The 22,771-nt window shown below is 41.4% G+C and overlaps 1 long non-coding RNA gene across 1 annotated transcript; it reads left to right on the top strand.

Moving 5' to 3' along the window:
- Positions 1-14,086: 14,086 nt before the first annotated feature.
- LOC120437866 lies at positions 14,087-20,812 on the top strand. The gene is made up of 3 exons (XR_005611451.1): positions 14,087-14,745; positions 20,573-20,619; positions 20,795-20,812. It is a non-coding gene; the product is annotated as an uncharacterized LOC120437866 (long non-coding RNA).
- The last annotated feature ends 1,959 nt before the right edge of the window (positions 20,813-22,771 follow it).

Raw genomic sequence — 22,771 nt, 5'->3', positions numbered from 1 at the left:
TGCAATCTTTCTTAAGCTCCCGGCTTCTTAACCAATGTGTCACCCAGACAGTCACGCTGAATGAAGCTTAAGACCTTTAATTACCTGGGAAAGCTTCAACTCCTTATGAGCACAGGACTGCAATGTGTGTATAAAACATAATAGTACTAAACATAGTTATGCTGCACCTGTAATAAGGGTTAATATGGTGTCAGTGTGTTAAATGATTACTATGGTGTCCGTGTATTAGCTGTCACCTGGCCAGCTTAAAGCTATACGAGATAATATTAATGCTGATTAGTATGCTATAAAATATATTGTAGCAGTAAAGCAACTTCCTCATTTCCACAATAGTCATATTTTGGGGGGGTTTAATAAATTTGTCCATATTCCTAGAAATGAGAGCTGCTGCATCCAAAATCTCTCCTAACAAGACCAGGATTCCTCCAGAAGGTTTGCCAATTATCTATGAAGCCCACATCATTTTTTTGGACACCACTCAGACAGCCAGCAATTTAAGGAGAACATGCAGCTAAACATGTCACTCCTGGCCTGATTGGGGAGGGGACCAGAAAAAACTACAGAGCCCGATATTGTTTTGACAAAGTTGCACACCGATTCAATATTGATTTTAGTGACCTCCAATTGGCGTAACCGGGTGTCATTACTGCCGACGTGAATTATGATTTTACTGAATTTACGTTTACCCTTAGCCAGCAGTTTTAAATTTCCCTCACTGTTGCCTGCTCTGGGCCCTGGAAGACAATTCATTATGGTTGCCGGTGTCTCTAGCTTCACATGTCTGAGAAAAAAATCGCCAATTACCAGAGTTTGACCCCCGGCGGGTGTGTCGCCGAGTGGGGAAAAACGGTTAGACACATGAACAGGTTGGTGGTGTACCTGGGGCTTCTGTTTAAGACTATGCTTCCTCCTCACCGTCACCCAGCCGCCCTCTTTCCCCAGCTGCTTGGGGTCTGCCAGGGAACAGCTAGCGGGGCCTACGCTATCTTCGGCTGTACCAGCTACAGGGGCCTGGCTAGCTACGGGTGAATGAAGGGTGCGAAGTCTTAGAGACTTAGAGAGACTTAGAGCTTTTTATTGTCATTCTGCAGTTTCTTGCACAGCGAAATTGGATAGCTGGACCTAGGGCTGCTCAATTAATCGAATTTTAATCTCGATTACGATCTGGGTTTTCAACGATCATTAAAAATGACTGAGCCGATTATTAGCACCTCCCTCATGTTTTACTCTCGCGCTGCTCCGTGTGGCAAATCGAGCGCACCTCTCTGCGTTTCGAACACGCGTCACAACAATTAAGAGGACCCGAGGGAAGCTCGGAAAGCTAAGCAGAAGTTACTTGGAGAGGAGAGGATAATGGCTGCTGAAGAAAGAATGCCGTTGGTTGAAAAGAGAGGTAAAACGACTTCAGTGGTGTGGAAACCAATGTTCCTCTAAGCTGCGACGCGTGCGCAATTGCGCACTGCTGGCACGGTCTCTGCGCACAGAAAATCTGCGTTGCGCACAAAAAAAATCTAACCTGAATTGAAATTAAAATTAAAACTTTAACAATTCTGTTTTGCAGTGTTAGTCAGTAAGTGACTGGCTGCTCCTGTATGGGATTAGAACGATGCCACCTTATCCTATAGTCCAGCCAATAATGCGATTCACATTCGTATATACGCGGCCAATCAACGTCGTTGACAGGCTATGACAGCGTCCTTATGTGCCGACACCGGTGTTTTAGCTAGCAAAGCGGCGTGGCTGATGTGCAGTGAAGCCACATTAATGACAACGTGTACAACCATTGAAGATGTGAGCAGGACAGACGGAACAATTGACGGAAAAAGTGTGGACTTTATACCAGTTTTTAAATTGTGTTGGTAGGCCACGTAAAACCAGAGTTGTGATAAAAATATATGCAATGTTTGGTTTTCTTCCTGAATACTGTCGTTGTTTATATTTACTGCGGAAAAAGCGGTAAAAACGGCGTTTTATAAGGAAAAGCGCCGAAAGCACTCTCCACCTGTGAGCAAAACAAAACCAAAAACCCCACCCTTTCCTATTGGTCGAAAAAAGTACCGTGTCGCCCAATCAAAAAATGATATGGCAACGTGGCATCTAGTTGTTAAGAAACGGGGGGAAGTTTTAGGAGTGACGGCGGTGTTCTGAGATGTGAGAGATTTGAGACGTTTAGCGCAAATCTTGTGTAGTTAGTGTGTAGTTAGTGTGTTGTGTGTGTCAGAACAATGAGGCGACTGCTGAATGTTACAGGTGTTACAGGAGTGATACATCTCCTGTTGTCAGGCCTGCAGGCATCAGGCTGTTGTTCTCCTTTATCTCATAGTGGACAGAAATTAATTTTTGGAGTGGCACAAATAATTTGTGTGGCATCAGATTTGATGCAGAACAGCTGATTGTTCTGTAAATAGTTTGAAATGTTTATTTAAAAAAACGCCTTGGCTGCATTAAAAAAAAAAAAATAGCTGCAAAAAACTTTGTTGTTTGCCAAACTGAGTTACTTTTTTGAAGAAGTAACTATATAATTAATTGCCCAACATTGGTCATTATATACTGTATTTTGCAGACAGAGTTACAGGACTCTCTCCCAGACCACAGACTCATACTCATAATACAAGTCAGAGCTTTATGAAAAAAAAAAAAAAAAAAGAAAAGAAAGTGTTTTCAAAATTGGAGTTCAAGTTATTTTTACTTCCAATAGTGTTAACATACTACACAGGTCATGAACAAGATTTTTAAATTTTCATTGTAAGTGGGCTAAAGCAGTTAATTAAAAGTAGTCTAACATAAATGTAAATGCTGTAATTTGATTATTTTAATAAACCATGTAACTTGGATGGATTCGACGCTGGCGTGACCACAGTGCACACGTCTGATGTCGCTCACAGTGGTCCAAGGGACGCTCAGGGAATTTGTGTGTTCGCTCAGACACATGAAATATTTGAGGAACATTGGTGGAAACATTATGGGTTCATGGAGTCAGACGTGGATCAAATATTGTGCAGTATTTTGAAGTTCACTAAACATAGATGTTTACATTTTTCATTTATTTTTTATATTGCAAACATTTGCACTGTAATCAGTATTTGCACACTATTTTATATTATTTTTTGACAGTCTTTAAAGCCATTATCCAATACATTGTTATTGTTAAATAAATATCGTCAAATAATCGAGATCTCAATTTCAGTGAAAATAATCGTGATTATCATTTTTGCCATAATCGAGCAGCCCTAGCTGGACCACAAAGGTGCTAAAGTAAGAAGAAGAGAAACCCATATACAACGAAGGCGGAAAATAAATAAATAATTAAATAAACAGAATAAAATACAAAGCAGTGTATATGTATACATATGTGAGTGGAACTATATACATGGTGTATGTGTAGGAAACATTGAAACAGACTGGGACCAAAATAATTGCACTTGAGCCAAAAATATTGCACAGCAGTGTCAGGGTGGATGTGTTGGGGAAGCCGAGTCTCCAATTCAGTAATCCTGGCCTCCAGAGCTGCAAATATGCTACATTTGTTACAAGTATCATTACTGCTAAAGGAGGCCAAGGAGTAACTAAACATCTGACACAATGAGCAAGAAAGTGCAGGAGGGACAGGTGAAGTAGCCATGGTGCTAACGAGTCGGCTACGAGCTAAGCTAAGTTAGCGAAACAGTAAAGACACAGTGAGTGAATACTTTGGCTATAAATTAGGTAGTGAGTACAGAGAAAGTGTGCTTCAGATGAAGCACATGAAGATTATCTATGAAAAAAAGAAGTTATTTAAAAGTTTTTAAATTAAATTGCTAAGCAGATAAGCTACTAGAACACCACTGAGCAGGAACAGGAAGTGATACTCTACCGCAGAGAGAGCGAACACCAACTGACAGCTCCACCAAGAGTCAGGAGTCAGGTTAATGTTTCCCACATGAGCAGCTGCATTCTGTACCATCTGTAAACCTCTAAACTCTTCTTCTGTAACCCAGAAAGAAGAGTGTTAATAATCAGTGAGCGAAGACATAAATGCATGGACCAGAACCTCTGCAGTGTCAAGTTATAAAACTTTTATGATTTTAGCAATGTTCCTTAGGTGATGAAAGGTAGTCCTGGTTGTCTCTTTTACATGAGAATCAAAAGAGAGCATCGTGTCAAACCACACGCCCAAGTTCTTTACCATGTCCCTGCAATTTATGTCATAGTGATCCATTTTCAAGTTGAAATTTTGGGACAAGTACGGAAATCTTTGTAGTCCAATGACCATGAAATCTGTCTTAGCAGTATTAAGAAGCAGGAAATTATCAGATGACCAGCCCATAATTGCAGATAGACATGCTTGTAATTTTGAGAATTCAGCACAGTTTCCAATGGTTAAAGGAACATAAAGCTGCAGCTCGATATTATAATAATGAAAGGTTACATTAAAAGAATGTAGGAGAAGACCAAGAGGCAACAGAGAGAGAAAACGGCAATGGGCCAAGTACAGACCCCTGAGGGACCCCATGCCTCACAGGACAGGTCTCAGAGAGATCATTTTTAAAACTAAGTTCTCCTAGAAAGGTAAGATCTCATCCATGATAAAACATTTCCTGTAACTCCATTATAGTGTTCTTGCCTATCCAATACAATACAGTGATCCACAGTGTCAAATGCAGCAATTATATCTAGCAGTAATAAAACTGAAGTGTGATCATGGTCTGCAATTACCAACATTTGCCACTTTGATTAAAGCTGTTTCTTTGGAGTGATTTGGTCTAAAAGCAGACTGAAATTGCTCAAACAGAAAGTTTGTTGTCAGATGGTTGGTGAGCTGCTTAAAAACAACTTTTTCAAAGACCTTAGACAAGAAAGATAGATGAAAGATGGGTCTATAGTTTGCAACCATGTCAAATCCAGTCCAGGCTTTTTCAAGATCGTTATTACCACAGCTGATTTAAAACTGGCACACTCAGAAAAATAAAGGTGCCAACTGGAACCAAAAGTGGTTCTTTAGACTGATGCCATAGAAGAACCTTTTTTGGTGCCACAAAGAACCTTTCAAACAATGGTTCTTTGAAGAACCATTTCTTTCAGTGGTTCATTGAAGCACCTTTAATGGTTTTTCAAAGAACCTTTTTAAAAATGTTTCTTTAAAGAACCATTTTTAAAAAGCTCCTTCAAATGGTTCTTTAAAAAACCATTTTAAAGAACCATTTCAAAAAGGTTCTTTAAAATGGTTTTTAAAGAACCATTTGAAGGAGCTTTTTAAAAATGGTTCTTTAAAGAACCATTTTAAATCTTTCAAAATAAAATGTATCATAAATTGAATTTGAGTAGGGCAAAATAAACACGAGCACAGCATAGACATATATTAATGGTTTATTGCCATTTCGTAATATACCAAAAGACAAAAAGGCATTTTAACCTTTTTGTTAATGACGTTAAATAGCGTGTTTCCAAGCGATTTGAAGAGAAAGAGCGAACATGTGTAGATTGAGTCCAGACGGTTGTCATATTTCCTCATTTTTCCGAGGTCGTCATTTAGGAACGTGGTGGGTAGCCGAATACGTAATATGTTGACGATTTGTCACCTAGCGTAAAATGTTAGGCTTTGGGAGTGAGAACGTGTTGAACAAAACACACAGTATAATTCACACCCTCATTATAGTGAATAAATATTTATGCCATTTTACACTATCAAACTTAGATTGCTAAGGTTGAAGAACCTTTTGTTCTTTAAAGAACCATTTGTAATACCTAAAGAACCATCTACAAAATAAAAAAGGTTCTTTGACGTATGATGGTTCTTTAAAGAATCATGAAGTCATCTGAAGAACCATTTAAGAACCATAATTTTTCTGAGAGCACGGCAAACTCCGGTCATCTGTAAAGAATTTAATAGAAACAGAATATAATGTCCTAATACTGACCACAGTTCCTTCATAGCCCAGGCTGGTGGAGGATCCAAAGAACAGGTTGTACCTCCAGCTGCGTTTACAATCTTTGTTATTCCAGACAAGGAAATAACCTTAAGATCAGAGAACACTTGATCAACACCAACAGGCAAAGCAGCTGATTAGTCTGACGAACTACCCAAGGAGGGAGTAATATGATTTCAGCTGTTTCAGCACCATCTCTAAAAAAATGAAATAAGAAAGTTGCGATCTGTCAAATTTGAACAGTAGATAGTTTACTTATTTCCTGTAAGTTGCAACACCATGTTGAATAAAAGTTTTGAGTTATGCTGATGGTTCATTATGAGATTTGAGAAATAATTTGCTTTTGCTGCAGACATAGATTGGGGGGGGGGGTAAATGTAAATTAACTTTAACCAGTGACCTGATTTTTATTAACAAATTTCAGTTTTAGTCTTTGTACAGTTGTGCATATTATATTGTTTGTTTGGTTTTTGGGGGGGGGGGGCTTGAAGTTGACAGTCTGTAAGGGGATGGGTTTTTGTGGGATAACAGGAGCAGAGAAGCTGCTGCTGAGTGTTGTAACTTTTCAGTTACAAGCAAACAAGTTTAAAATTTCCTTAAATGTTGCCCACTCTGGCCCCTAGAAGAAGTCTGATTATGGTTGCAGGTGTCTTTATGTTCACATCTCAAAAAAGAATGGGAAATTACCAAAGTTTGATCATCGGCGGGTGTGTTGCTGAGTGGGGAAAAACAATTAGATGCATGAACAAATTGGAGGTGTACCAGTAGCTTCTGTTTGAAACTATGCTTCCTCCTTGCCATTATCCACCCATCCTGTTTTCGCAGCTCACTGAGTCAATCTGCCAGGGGAGAACTAATGGAAGCTATGCTAATTTTGAATTTTAGAGCTAAGACAACAAGCTACTGACGCTTCAACCGGTTGCAATAAAAGAGATTACTTTTCACCAAGTTCAGTGTTTGAAATTATTTAATTTGATCATAGCATTTTTGTTTTGTCTTGTTTTTTTCAGACTGACTGAATGCAACCTCTCAGGGAGAATCTGTGAATCTCTGCTATTAGTTCTCAGCTCCAAGTCCTTTAGGGTGAAGAAGCTGGACTTGAGTAACAATGACCTTAAGGATCCAGGAGTGACAAATCTGTCTGATGGTTTAAAGAGTCCATACTGTGCATTGGAACATCTCAGGTCAGAATTTGAATTTTTGCACTGATAATCATGTAAAATCTCAACTATTGTTGCATAAAATGCTAGCCTTGTGGTGTTTTGTATTCTGGCTCCCCTGTGGTAGTGTATGCAAAATCTATAAATAAGTATTTAATATTGGCAGCTGTAAAGGTAACTTTGTCCCCATTGATGTGTCATTTTATTAGGAGCATGCCCCAACATTGTCAAGAATATTTACAAGCACATTGAAGCCATATAGACTGAGTAACATTTTGATTTGCCATATTTGAATTTGGGTAAAGTAGCCTGACCTGCCATGTAGTTTCTTTACTTTAATTTTTCAGGGTGTCTTTTGATTTCAGCTCTCTGTAGGTTTGTAATTTTCATTTCCATGAAATGATGTGGGATTGCTTTATTTCTAATGCATCAACCTGTCCATATTACTGTTAGATATGCAGCATGAATTGTTTCCCTATTAGTATTTGATGTTTTTTTTAATTGTTAGTTTAATCCTTTTTTTTGAGCAGTAAATTTCCATAGCCTTTCCAAACTTCTGAGTTTTGCTTCAGCCACTGGCCAAGCCCTGTTCCAGTTGTCAGTTTTTGTCAGTATCTATTGGCCACCTCCGAAATTTCACAGGCTAACCAGGCCCGATAGGACTCCTTCTTCAGGCTGATTGTTTCCTTCACATCTGGTGTCCATCATCTGGTTCGATGGTTACTAGCTCGACAACCACCAATGTCATTGTGGTTGCACCTCAGTGCAGCAGCTTCAGCAATGAAGTTGACAGCTCAGCACTTCTCTTCACCTGCGTGTCCAGAATCTATGTTCACAGGTCTGATGATATGATTATAAAATTGATCATCAACCTGTGGCCTAGAGTATCCTGATGCCATGTGCCACATGCACTTATTGAGACCCTTATGTTCAAATATGGTGTTTGCTGAAGACAAACTGTTGTTTGCACTAGCAACAGTGAGACCTGAACTCTCCCAGTAGGATGACAGAGTCCGTAGGTGGAGGACCCTCAAGCACCCCGCCCAGAGGCTCAAAGAAAGCTGGGTACTTTGTACTGTAGTTTACTGCATTGTTGCAGGCAACAGTTAGGATCTGTTTCCCATCTTTAATGCGCAGGGAACCAAACGCTCTCTTCCACTGGGAAAAACCCCAATGTACAGTTCTACTAAGATACCCAACCCAGCTCACCGCCTCTCACCAAGGACTACTCCAGATTCATGAAGAGCCTAGCCCATCTCCAGGAGACTAGTTTCAGAGCCCAATTGTAAATGGTAAAGTAGCAATTTTCTACTCCCCTGGTGCACTTAAAGTGTTTTTTATACAACATGGGACATTCACCCATTTAAACCCATTTACACAAGCATTTTCTTTTATGCTTTAAGTGCTTTCTAATTAGCATTCTCACACAGTCATACTTAGGGATGGGTACCAGTATCCGGTGCCATGATGGCACCGGTTCTGACATAAACAGTAGTAACCAGACCGAAAAGCAGCGCACATTTCGGTGCTTTATTTCGGTGCTTTTTTTTCCCCCTGAGATGTCATACACTTTGGATTCTAGCCAATCATTTTACCTTTGCAAGCGTAGTAGGCAGGCCCAGGTACGTACGTTCTTTTAGAGCAGAGCTACAGATTAAAAATGCCCAAGGCGAAGCGGACAAAAGTCTGGCTGTACTTCACAGCAAAAGATGCAAACTCAGCAGCCTGCAACAAGTGCTTTAAGGTGATACTGTGCAAAGGAGGTAACACCTCGAATCTGATAAAAACACCTGGCGACGCATAGCGTTTTTTTAAGCCGAGAAATGCACTGTATTTGATAGCTTGCTGCGAGACCTCACACAGAGCCCATCTACTGCGGGTGTGGTGCCGCATGGATAGAATTTCTAGGCATAGCCAAGTTGCAAAAGGCTTCCATTTGTGTGGTCTCAGAGTCTCATCTCTGCTCTTCCCAGATAACATGGTTCTATTCCAAGTGTAAAGCAGTGGAAATGAGAATCAGCATGTCCAAAGGCTCTACTCTCAGCCCCTCTTGACTCCTGTTTACCTCACTTGTGAGCAAGACTCTAATCATCCAGAAAATCTTCCCTGAACCCAGGGAATTCCTTCCTTGTTCAGCTGATTACCATAGTCTCAGACTTGGAGGTGCTAATATTCATTCATGCCATTTTACACTTGGTTGTATTAGATTCTTGGGGCCACCAAGGTGCAAGCATCTGTCTCTTGGCTGTGGCTGTAAATTGAAACGACAAAGGGAATGTCTGGAGTTCAACACCCAGTGGGACCAAATCCCATTTGTTGCTAGCTGTGCAGACTAAGATCCTGCAGTGGTTCTTTGGGACATGACCTGTAAATGCTAGACTTATATACAATATAAATAACATGGAGGAGTACTTTCCTTGAAGATTTACATTCGGTCGAACTGTCATGGGATGAAGCAGCAACCGCCGCGATGGACAGAGTTCAATGGCGTTCTCTTGTCCCCCAATGCGCCAATCGGTGCAGGAGGATCTAAGTCTAAGTAATAGAATATGAAACCGATCACTGATAAGGCACCATGTACAGGTACCCCGAAGGATACAGTAGAATGCCTTCTCCAAATCTACAAAATTCAATTTAATTTTATTGATATAGAGGCAAATCACAACAGCAGTCGCCTCAAGGTGCTTTATATTGTACAGCAGATACTACAATAATACATACAGAGAAAAACCCAACAATCACATGACCCCCTATGAGCAAGCACTTTGGCGACAGTGGGAAGGAAAAACTTGTTGGCCGTTTGTCTTGCAATCGGAAGGTTGCCGGTTCGAGCCCCGGCTCGGACGGTCTCGGGCGTTGTGTCCTTGGGCAAGACACTTCACCGTTGCCTACTGGTGGTGGTCAGAGTGTCCGGTGGCGCCAGTGTCCGGTGGCGCCAGTGTCCGGCAGCCTCGCCTCTGTCAGTGCGCCCCAGGGCAGCTGTGGCTACAATGTAGCTTGCCATCACCAGTGTGTGAATGGGTGGATGACTGAATGTGTAAAGTGCTTTGGGGTCCTTAGGGACTAGTAAAGCGCTATATAAATACAGACCATTTACCATAATAAGCTGGCCAACTGTAGTCTGTGTTAGGGCTGGGCGATATATCGAGTTTTTTAAAAATATCGATATATTTTTATACGAGATATAAGATGTGATAATATCCTTCATATCGATATAATCTATTGCGTTATAATTATACTTGTGGAGCCGCAAGTTTGCCTCTCTTTCGTCCACTTTTGTCTCTACGCAACGTTACTCCGCCTCACCTCTCCTTCACTGAAAACAACTCCCCCTCCTCCCCCATTGTTTCACCTGCAGGCAGCGACAAGATGGACACGGCAAATCTCCGTTAACGAGTTACTGCGCATCGCCCCGTGCGTGGGGCTGGACGGCGTCAACGTGTTAACAAGCTAACCACGCTAACGCCATGCAGCCCAGAGGGGCATGGGTTTGCTTGATGACCACGAACTGATTTTATGTGGAACACGGCGCTCAGCAATCTGTCAAAAAATGTTTTAGTACGACTTTGGTAAGCTACGGAGCTGCACCGCTTGATGGATTGTCAGAGCATTACGGCTACCGAGGAGCCTCGCGGAGTGATACGTACTGTGCTTCAACATAACATTACTGTAATGTGTGTGTATAAGAACCATAAATGGCACCTGTTAAGAGACATGGGGTCCGTTCTTCGTACCTCGCTAAGTAAGTTAGCTGGATTTGATTGTTGACGATTTCGCGTGATCTTGGATCATTCGGTTCTCCGAAGCTCATCCGGGACTTGCTGTCATAGCAACAGATCCGTAAGCGTAAACCTGCTTGGGAGCAGGCTTACTTTATGTAAACAGGATTAGATCGCGCCACTCAGGTATGTCCGCTTCATTTATACTGAAAGCAACAGCGATATTTCTCCACTGTTTTTCCATAAATAAATATTATCAATGTAACTAAAGATAATGCAGTATTTGATTCTTTTATTGATTTCATACAGATACATACAGGTCATTTCCTTAAAAAAGGGAAATGTACTATTAATCATTCTATTTCATGTATTTGATTATTTCAGATGTAATTCATATTTTAGAGTAGTAATAGTAAAACACTTCGTGTAATCAAGATGAGAGACCACGGCTATAAAAGCGAAGGTGGATTTGGGAAGTCTGTCGCAGCCATGTCCTGTCCGTTTGTACGCGAGCAGCCCATTGCGGAAGGTGCAAGATTGATAAGGAGAGTTTTCAGAATTCAGCGTATATTGCGGGATAGACAGGATCCTTTAGCTCAGCGACAGTGTGCTCATAGAGAGATATCGATTTTCCGTGAGGGCATTATTTACTTAACACTCTCTCTCTCTCTCTCTACATATATATATATATATATATATATATATATATATATATATATATCTCCCAACTTACTGTGCATGCTTCAGTCACCCCTTGCATGGGAACAGGTAAAAGTGATGGAGTGTTATGTAAAAACACACAAAAAACCCACAATGTCAATAAATGTCACAGTACAAAAAGCCGGGTGTGACGAGGGGTGCAGGACCACCACCTGTCTTTATTTGCTCTGCCCTTTTCTTGGTTGCTGTTATAAACAAACAAACAGATTATTTCAGGGTCTCTTTTCAAGAGACTAAAAGCAATATAAGTGATAAATATTACCATTCTGTAGAATATTCTTATATTTCACTTTTACTTGTTCCCATGTTCTAGTGGGTCCTGTTGTGGCTCTAATGTGAAAGAGGATATAATGTAATATAATATAATAAATTACTTACGAGTTTAATTTGTCAGCAACTTTCTGCCAGCCCTCTCTCCTTGCTTTTGCAGCCTTTGCAGTGTTCCCTTGCGTTTTAATTAAACTCTGAAACTCCTGAAATCCCTCAATCAAGAGTTCTTGCTCTGCTGCCGAAAAATACTGAGCGCGCTCCTTCGACATCTTCGCCGACCAATCAAAGGGTTGCCGATCAATGTTTCTACTATCGATGCGTAGCCCCTTTTAAGCCACCCAGTGATCTCAGATTACTTCATCCAGCTATACTAATCGTCAACAACAGGTGTGTTCGGAGAACCGGATTAGCGAGCTCAAAGTTGGCGCGATGATTTGATCTTGGATGTGTCATTTGATCTTGGATGTAGTAAGCGAGGTACGAAGAACGGACCCCTGGTTACGAAGCAGATTTCAAACTCCAGGCTGTCGGTCACGCAGTAGAACTTGGGAACAGAGCAGCTGTGAAATCTGTCTGTCTTTGTTATTATGCTCAGCGTCTTTTAGTTAATTGTGAGCTCTTTGTTATGCACAAAAACAACATTGTTTTCTTTTATTTATGGGGCATTATTATTTAATAAACGCTCATAATTTTTTTTTTTTTTTTTTTTTTTCTGTCCCATTTGGTTCTTTAGCCGTCAGAATTGTTGTCTGAAGACCAACAAGGATACCAAATGGATTTATTCTGCCAAATGGATCATCATGGCATTGCCGTATTGGTCCATTTGATCAAACTTTGTTGTTATTATTTATTTTATTTTCAGTTGTTACAGATGGGACAGACATGACTGGGGGATAGGAAAGGGAGAAAGAAAGAGGGGAAGGAAAAGAAAAACAGAAGGGAAAAGGGACAGTGAGAAAGGGCACTTACAAAGACAAAAGAGAAAAAAAAAAATCTCCTGGATCACCTGTTGAGAGAAAAAGAAGAGAAGACAAGCAAAAAAAACCAAACAAAAACAAAGCAACATACTAAACACAAAACCATCACGTTAATCTAGCTAAGTGTGAACAGCAGTAAATACTAAATATTGAAAGTTGTTGTGCAGCACACGAGGGACAGATAGCGCACAATGTGCTTTGAAGTAGCAGCTAAGAAAGGTGTAGTTTATGTCTCACGAACAGTGAACACCCGTGTGCACACCTGTGTGGATCAACGCGCTTGTATACAAAAAGGTTTCCCCATGTAACGGTCTGCTAGAGGGTGTGGAGGGCCATAGCCCCGCCCCCAGGGCATGAAGCAGGCATGGAGGAGATCCAGGCTCCAGACATCCAGAGGCCCCAGAGTGCGAGAGCCCAAGGAGTACCACCGAGGGGCATCCGTGCCACCTTCCCGGAAGGGCTGAGGAGATCCCCAGACGAGGGGTCACCCAGTAGCCACGGAGCAGAAGCCAGAGGGGCTGCACTGGCGTGCCCGCCCGGCTCTGCCGGCAGCCAGCTGTGCCAGAGTGAACCGAGTTGCAGGCCCGAGGCCGGAGGCCCGAGGGCCCCTTTGCCCCGGAAGAGGCCTGACCGAGCGACAGGCACCAGGCCCCGCCAAGTAGCCACCGGGAGTGAGCTGGTGCATACCTGAGCGCCCAGCCCGGACACCAAGAACCACCAATGCACCAACCCCTGAGGGCATCAGTTACCAGCAGGGAGTGTGGTGAGGGGAGATAGGCCTCCACACTTTGGAGGGCCTGGGAGTACCCAGGGAGGTGGAGTCTAAGACCCGACCTGACATATAGACACAGACAAACAGGCACACACAGACATAAACATGCTTTCCCACCCTCATGCACACATATACAAACACTCAGCACTCACCCAACGTAGGGATAGACATACATGGACATGTACACACACAATCATACTCCCCAAACATACTCTATACCCCGGGTCCAGGTACCCTCGCCCCCAGAGGGGGAAACGGCACCCAGACCCAAGAGATGTGACCCTTTCCCCCGGGGTGGAGGCAAGCGGACCGCCCCAGGCTCCGCAGCAGCAGGGAGGCCAATCGGACAGCCAACACCTCCTCCCAGCCCCCCGCCCCGATGGCAAGTAGAGAACGGGGGTGTGTGAAAACCCCATACTTCCCTCCTCCCGCTCATGTGTAGTGTTGCTGTGTGTTGTTCTAAAGTGCATTTAAAACAAGGGAGGGCATGGTGCTGCTGCCAGAGAGCAGCAGGTGTTAGCACGGCCCCTCCCGAGAACCCTCAATGTCTACATGGATTTAAAATTGAGAGGTGGGCACCGGCGCCAGAGGTAGGGTCATAATTTATTTTTGAGTAATTTTTTCATGTACATCTATGCTGTATGTTAATAAAAGTACCTGTGTGACATCTGGGAAACAGCTTCAACTAAGAACTCTTTTTGTCCTTACTTTATGGCTTAAAAAAAATATCGAGATATATATCTTATATCACCATCCAGCTAAAAAATATCGAGATATGAATTTTGGGTCATATCGCCCAGCCCTAGTCTGTTTTGTCCTCATTTCTCTATTCTTACCTGTATGGTCTTCTTTCTTCTAACCCCTGAAACAGTCACAGTAGAAAAATCCCCAGTACTTAACTTTCTTCTTGCTAAAAGGGAGTTTTTTCCCACTGCCACCAAGCATTCCTTTTAGGAAATGATCTGATAGTGAAAACTATTAAAAAAAATAAAATGTAATTTTCAGTTGTTTGTTCACACATTTTTTTGTTGTTTTGTGTGTCTGCAGTCTGTCAGGCTGTCTGATTACAAATGAAGGCTGTACTTCTCTGGCATCAGCTCTGAGCTCAAATCCCTCCCATCTGAGAGAGCTGGACCTGAGCTATAATCATACAGGACCCTCAGGACTGATGCCGCTGTTGGTTGGACTGAAGGATCCAAGCTGGAGACTGGACACTCTCAGGTATGGAGAGAATGTCTGGTAGAGGGAATAGAGCTGGGGACATTTTCTTAGTCGATCATTCAGTTCTACATTGTTTCATGCAGTCATGACACGAGCAGTCAGATATTCAGAACAATTTTTCCATTTTAGATAACAAAAAGGGATAAACTGGTAGCCTAGCGTGATCAAAAAAGGAAAAAGCCATTAGTTTCAGATTAGATTTAGATTAGAACTGAGCTATAGCCTAAAAATTACATGTATTTTTCAATGTATATTTGAAAGCATTTGAAAGGTAATCAGACTTTCTGATGTTCAACATTTGGGCATAATAAAAATATATGATATCCTATCATAGATAGTCATGGTACAAATTTAATTTAAAATTTAAACTTCTGCTAAATATATTTAGATTGACCTAACAGCCCAAAGCACTTGGTGACAGTGGGAAGGAATAACCCTCTTTCCATAGGAAGAAACCTCTGGCAGAACGAGGCAAAGAGAAGGGCATCTGCCATGATCAGTCATGATTAATCAATCAATCAATCAATCAATCTTTATTTATAAAGCACTTGTCATACAGAAATGTAGCACAAAGTGCTTTACATGGTTAAAAGCAGCAAAATCGATCCTGAAACACACGGGGAGCCAATGCAGCGATTCTAAAACTGGTGTAATGTGGGCCCGCCCTCTGGTCTTCGTCAGCACACGGGCTGCAGAGTTTTGTAAAAGTTGTAAAGATGAAATATTCTTTTTAGGAAGACCAGAGAGCAGGGCATTACAGTAATCAATGCGACTGGTAATAAAAGCATGCATCAACATCTCCGTGTTGGCCCGAGAGAGAATAGGGCGGACTCTGGCTATATTTTTTAAATGATAAAATCCAGTTTTGGTTACATGTTTAATATGTGGGATACCGAAGGACATAGTGAAAATGCCTGTAATTTAGACAAGTATCTCTCTCTGAGCCTCAGGACCGATGATTAAAACTTCAGTTTTGTCCTGGTTAAGCTGTAAAAAGTTTTCTGCCATCCAAGATTTTATATCTAGAATACAGTTAAAAAGGGCATCCATTGGTCTGGTGTCATCAGGAGACACGGAGATGTACAGCTGAGTATCATCAGCGTAACTGTGGAAGTTCACTCCATGCCTCCTGATGACACCGCCAAGAGGGAGCATATACAAATTAAAAAGTACAGGGCCTAAAACCGACCCTTGGGGCACACCACAAGTCATTTTATGGATCTTAGAGGAGCATGTATCCATACACACCATAAAAGTTCTGTCTGAGAGATAGGAAGTGAACCAGTTGTGTACAGCACCAGAGAGGCCCACCATGTGTTTCAGTCTGTTTAAAAGAATAGCGTGGTCTACTGTATCAAAGGCTGCGCTTAGATCCAGTAGCACCAAAACTGAGAGCTTTTGGGAGTCCCAGTTACATCTAAGATCATTTAAAACCTTTAAGAGAGCAGTCTCTGTGCTGTGGTTCACCCTAAATCCAGACTGGAATATCTCCGGGATCTGTTTATCATTCAAAAAATCATTAATCTGAGTAAAAACAAGTTTTTCTAAAATTTTACTTAAAAATGGTAAGTTGGATACAGGTCTGTAGTTATTAAAATTATTGCAATCCAAATTGCTCTTCTTCAGAAGGGGCCTCACCACCGCCGTTTTAAAGGCAGCAGGGAAGACACCCGACTGAAGAGAGCAATTCATCATGTATAACAGCTCAGCTTCAAAAAATCCATAAAGTGTTTTAAAAAGTGGAGAGGGGATTGGATCTAAAAGACATGTGGTGGGTCTTACTGTGGAGAAAACTTTCTTAAGGTTCTCAGCATTAACCAGGACAAAGCTGTCCAGTGTCTCCTCAGGTACAATCAAGCCCTCAGATGTGTTTAAAATCATATCACGAGAACACAAAATATCAGATCTGATGGTGCTGATTTTTGCCCTGAAGTGGTCTGCAAACTGTTCGCAGAGTGAGTCTGTGGGGGGTCTTTGGGAGCTGTTAAAATCAGGGTTAAATAAATGATCTATGGTGGAGAAGAGGACCTTGGGATTATTTTTGTTATTACTGATTATTTTGGCAAAGTATGAATTTCTTGAATTCCTTGTATTATTGTAAATTTTAAGTTGCTCGCAAAGTATTTGATAGTTGATTTCATTTTTATTTTTCCTCCATCTCCTTTCTGCTGCCCTGCAATTTCTTTTGAGTGTTTTGACTTCTTCGTTTCTCCAGGGTGATACACGTTTTACGTTAATCTTTTTGGTGGTGAGTGGAGCAACGGAGTCGAGGCTTTTCTTCAGTTTGCTGTTAAAATGATTACAAATAAAATCACAGGGTGCAGGTAAAATCACAGGGGGGCATTGGTCTAAAACCCTGGTAAAATTTGCAGCCACTTCAGAGGTTAGATAGCGCCTCCTCACAGTTCGCACCGAGGTCTCCCGCTGAATAAAACTGGTGATGTTAAAAAAAACACACAGTAGTGGTCAGAGACAGCCAAGTCAACAACAGAGGACACACTGGTGGACAGCCCATGGGTGATGACCAGGTCCAGAGTGTGTCCTTTGTTGTGAGTCGGCTGTGTGACGTGCTGGGTAAAATCCATACAGTGAAGAATGTTTAAAAATCTTTTGATGTAGGGTCAGAAGGATTATCTATGTGCAGGTTAAAATCACCGGTTAGAATTATCATGTTATATTTTGAGTGTATGTGTGTTAAAAATTCTGAAAATTCCTTGATAAAAGCAGCACTGTCTTTAGGTGGTCTATAAATTGTGACAGATAAAACTGGAGGGCTGCTAAAAACAATAGCGTGGAATTCGAAAGTGGTAAAATGGTCAAATAAAATTTGTTTGGTGGTGAGTGTGTTGTTGGTTAAAGATGCAGTCCCACCACCTCTCTTACCACTTCTAATAGAAAAAGAGAAATTAAAATTTGGTGGGGAGCCATGACAGGACAAAAGATATACTGTGGAAAAGCCAGAGATTAATATGTATCTCATTAAATGCAGAGAATGCCACTTGCCACGTTTGTCTGATTTTGTTAAACACCCAATGCCTTAACCCTTGTCTCATTGTGTCTCATCTCTGCCTCCTCTGCTCACATCTGTGGTGGGAAGGGTTAAGATGTGAGCAGAGGATGTGTTAAGTGGGAAATGAGTAAGGACAGAGTGAAAAGCCTGATGACCTTAGGCAAGTCTGAAAGAGAGAGTAAATTAAACTGAGCTGATGAAGAGTGAAGGTGAAGATACAAAGATTAAATAAAAAAAATTTAACCTTGTCATAAAAAAGCCCAAAATGAAATAAAAAATTTACATTTGATTATCTCTCAAGCAACAAACAAAAAAGTCAGATCTATTTAAGTTTACTATTTGCTATTTATGTTCTTTTTTTTCTTGAAAATACCAACCTATGTAATGAAATTAGATGCCAAACATGCCTTATTAAAATCCCTACCACAAGTATGGAATCCCTCTGGGGTTCTTTCTCTGCTGTATACTGGTAATAAGTTAGCACTCATCATGTCAGCACTCATCCACTTCTTACTTTTGCATTGGGGGAGTGTAAACAATAAAAACTATCTACCTGTTACCCTGGGAGCTAGATTAAAAGGCCAAATGGACAAAATCCAATGAACAGTGACGACCTATAATTCTGCTATTACAGACAGTTACAGATGCCAGTCTTGGAGCAAATAAGCATGCGCCCACTGCCCTTTCCCTTAGTGGAGTCTTTGTTGTCTTTTGTCTTTATGTTGTTGTCTGTTCAACTGTGGAGAAACCTTTAGTCACTCATCTAAGTGACTTCTTCAGTTTCACCTTAATACAGGTTTCCCCGACCTTATAAACAGTAAATTTGTATAATGCCTAAAGCTAGCACTGCTGATTTAAAAATGGGCAGTGAGGTAAGTTTAATGATCATTAATATGCAGATTGATCAATGGCCATTGAACAATTGCCATTGAGTATCATTCACAAATGCTTGGGGAATGATGTACCCTTAGGGCTGTTCCTTGGCCATGCACTATATTACTCTGTTTTTGCAGGGGGACTGGATCTTTGGGGTTGGGCAGTATGTACAGCATGTTTTGGGGTTTAAAAGCCACAGAGACGTGGTGATTGGACAAAATACTTATAAGGTTATGATACTCCTGACACATAAGGGTTCACTAAAGGTTTTCAGATTGGTAGGAGCTGTCCTTCTCTGCTGGATCGCCTGGAGTACCCTTGGTTTACATTAATATCAACTTTTAAATGTCCCCTACCACTGATGGAAATCTCACAGTCTAACCCCATAACCCTAAGACATTTTTCACATCCACTAAGTTAATGTGGTACTCATGACTAGGGATTGGTATCGTTTAGGTTTTATCCGATACCGGTGCCAAACCGGTACTTTTGAAACGGTGCCGGTGCTCAAACCGGTGCTCAAACCGGTGCTTAAAGAATGGAGAACACAAAATTGGTCCAAAAACCTCTCATGTTTAGCTGTTTTTTTGTAAAAAGATAACAATGTTAGCCTTTTCTGCAGCTATAGGGCATATATGGTATCACTCTTGGCTGGAAGCAGTGCTTAAACAATGGAAAAAACACAAAATTGGTCCAAAAACCTCTCATGTTTAACTGTTTTCCACTTTTCTTTGGTCATTTTAGCCTTTTTGGCCAGGGTGAAGGGAGTATCTGCCGTCAAACAAGAAGACAGCCGCATGTAACTACGACGGTGTTTGCTAGTTCACCTTACTGCATTAATGTAATAATGTGGTTAGCCTACTCAACGTAAATTACACACGAACCACATTAAGCTACTCACGCAGAGAAGAACAGCTGCTGCTGCCATCATCGTCATCATTTCTGCTACACTGGCAGGGCTAGGAGCCAGGACTCTCCTCTTCGGGTTTTTGGGGGATGTTGCTAACTCCGGGTCCGATAACAGGCACCACACCCGCAGTAGATGTGCTCGGTGTGAGGTCTCGCAGCAAGCTATGAAATACGGCGCATTTCTCGGCTTTTAAAAAAAACGCTATGCGTCGCCAGGTGTTTCATCAGATTCGAGGTGTTACCTCCTTTGACAGTATCACAGTATCAGCTTAAAGCACTTGTTGCAGGCTGCTGAGTTTGCATCTTTTGCTGTGAAGTACAGCCAGACTTTTGACCGCTTCGCCTTGGGCAGTTTTTAATCTGTAGCTCTGCTCTAAAAGAATGTACGTACCTGGCCCCGCCTACTATCCTCGGAAACATAAAATGATTGGCTAGAATTGGCTCAGGAAAAAAAAAAAGCACCGAAATAAAGCACCGAAATGTGCGCTGCTTTTCGGTCTGGTTACTACCGTTTATGTCAGAACGGCACCGGACACCGGTACCCATCCCTACTCATGACTTTGATCAATGGTCATGAAAATATGTGCAAAAATGATGATGATACTTACCTTACACCTCATTGTTAATCTATGCTGCTAGTTTCAGTCATTATGCAAAATGTAGTATTTATAAGGTTAGGGAAACCTGCAGTCAGCAGAAACTTAAGAAGTCACTGGGATGAGTGACAAAACATATCTCTCACTAAAAATGTTATTTTTAGATGAACAGAATCAATTTTGGAGATTTCCTTACCTGGATGATTGAGCATGAATCAAAACAAGAGTTTGGTTCTGCTGCGACACTGAATACATGCCATCGCCTTTGGATGTCTATCTTCAAAGCAGTTTAATCCACATATGGATTGAAGTGTTTTGTGAAAATGTTGCACTGTTCCTTTATCAGTGTCTAACAGTATGTGTATGAGAGCCATGTAATGTTCATGTGTGTATGCTGAAAGAGACTGTGCTGGTCTGACCCCCCTCCTCCTTTCAGGGTGGAGCCTGCTGGAGTCCGATGGTTGAGACCAGGTCTGAGGAAGTGTAAGTGTGTTTTTAATGTGATTCATGAAAACAAAGCAGCACACATTCAACCATCTTCAAACTGTCACATCACTCATTCACATCTCTGATGTCAGGAGTCATCATCAAAGTGTCAATCAATGAACAGATGATGGATCAATAACTGCAGCTGGATTGTGTTTGTTCTTTCCATCAGATTCCTGTCAACTCACAATCGACACAAACACAGTGAACACAAACCTCCAACTGTCTGACAACAACAGGAAGGTGACACGTGTGTGGGAGGTTCAGTCATATCCTGATCATCCAGACAGATTTGATGTTTGGGCTCAGCTGCTGTGTACAAATGGTCTGACTGGTCGCTGTTACTGGGAGGTCGAGTGGAGAGGAGACTTTTATATATCAGTGAGTTACAGAAGAATCAGAAGGAAAGGAGATGGTGTTGACTGTTTATTTGGAGGGAATGATCAGTCCTGGAGGCTGTACTGCTCTGATGATGGTCCTCGTTCTGTCTGTCACAATAACAGAAAAACATCCATCACCTCCTCCTCCTCCGTCTCTAACAGAGTAGCAGTGTATGTGGACTGTCCTGCTGGCACTCTGTCCTTCTACAGAGTCTCCTCTGACACTCTGATCCACCTCCACACCTTCAACACCACATTCACTCAAACTCTTTATCCTGGGTTTGGGTTATTTTGTCTTGGTTCCTCAGTGTCCCTGTGCTGAGTGTAAAGAGTGTCCTCCTGTTAGAGCAACACTCTGACTGTTGAACAGATAGTTCAGTCTGTACATGTCTGTCTCTTTCACTCACAAACACGTTTTCAGATTCATGTATTCAATCAGTTGATGTTTGAAACTCTTCTAAATGATTCCTTGTAAACTTCTTCCTCTTCAGTCCTTTAAAGATGGAAGTTCCCATTATTCCAGGATCCACATGTTGTTTTTCTGTCTTTTTCCACTCAAAGCTTCACAGTGAATCTCAGTATGTTGTGTTTCTCTGAAGCTCAGTTCAAACCAGCTCCTCTGCATGTTCAACAAGTCTGAGCTCATTAAAATGAATCCAAATGTTTGATTTCTCTTTCTTAATGGGATGTTTCCAAACTCTCCACATGCTCTTACTGTTTCACTCATTGTTGTTGCTCATTATTTGCAAATATTTAATCCATATGAGCTGAAAATATTGGCTCAATAGTTGCTAATGCAGTTATAACCAGAATATGATTGTATCGAGGAATCATAATGCATGTGGCTTATCTAATAAATAGCAAACGCTGCATTAATCTTTGAAACTGGAATTTTCTTTTTCCCTAATATTTTGAACAATAATAACATGGAGTATGCTGGCAACAGTTTGGTTATAATACTCTTAGAAATGTGTAAACATGCCTGTATAGCATTACATATGTTATGTATCACTTTACAATCAGAATACTTTATTAATCCCTAAGGAAATTATGTGGGTTACAGTTGCTCCAGTACAGTAACAGAAACAGACTAGGCTATTTAACAATACAATATGTTACAGATTTACAAATATAAGAAATGACACTGATATATACAAATCGCTCAATAATGAATATCAAGGATTGACAGAGGTGATTATTAAATAACCATCAGAATATTGGCAGCAAAATTACTGACCAGAAAGAGTGTGTGCAAAAAGGATGTAACTATTGCAGTGTTTACAATGTATTAGATGGAGGAGTTGTACAGGGAGATGGCCACAGGCAGGAATGATTTCCTGTTTCATTCAGTGGTGCATTTTGGTAATCCTAGTCTCTCACTGAACATGCTCCTGTGGCTAGCCAGCATGTCATGATTTGGTGGGAGGTATTATCAAACATTGTCTTTATCTTGGACAACATCCGCCTCTCCGACACCATCTTAAGGGAGTCCAGCTCCATCCCCACAACATTACTGGTTCTGCGGATCAGTTTATTGACTCTGTTGGCATCTGCGACCCTCAACCTGCTGCCCCAGCATGCAACAGCATAGAGGTTAACAGTGGCCACAACAGACTCGTAAATCCTGAGCATTGTCCGGCAGATGTTGAAGGACCTCAGTCGCCTCAAAAAATAGAGACGACTCTGGCCCTTCCTGTAATGTGCAGTGGTATTTTTAGCCCAGTCCAGTTTATTGTCAATGTGTACTCCAAGGTATTTATAGTATTTAT

This window comes from Oreochromis aureus, linkage group 3 (genome assembly GCF_013358895.1).
Source record: "Oreochromis aureus strain Israel breed Guangdong linkage group 3, ZZ_aureus, whole genome shotgun sequence".
Taxonomy (NCBI): Eukaryota; Metazoa; Chordata; class Actinopteri; order Cichliformes; family Cichlidae; genus Oreochromis; species Oreochromis aureus.
Note: the sequence above shows the minus strand (reverse complement) of the source record. Positions and strands in the feature narration are given on the sequence as shown.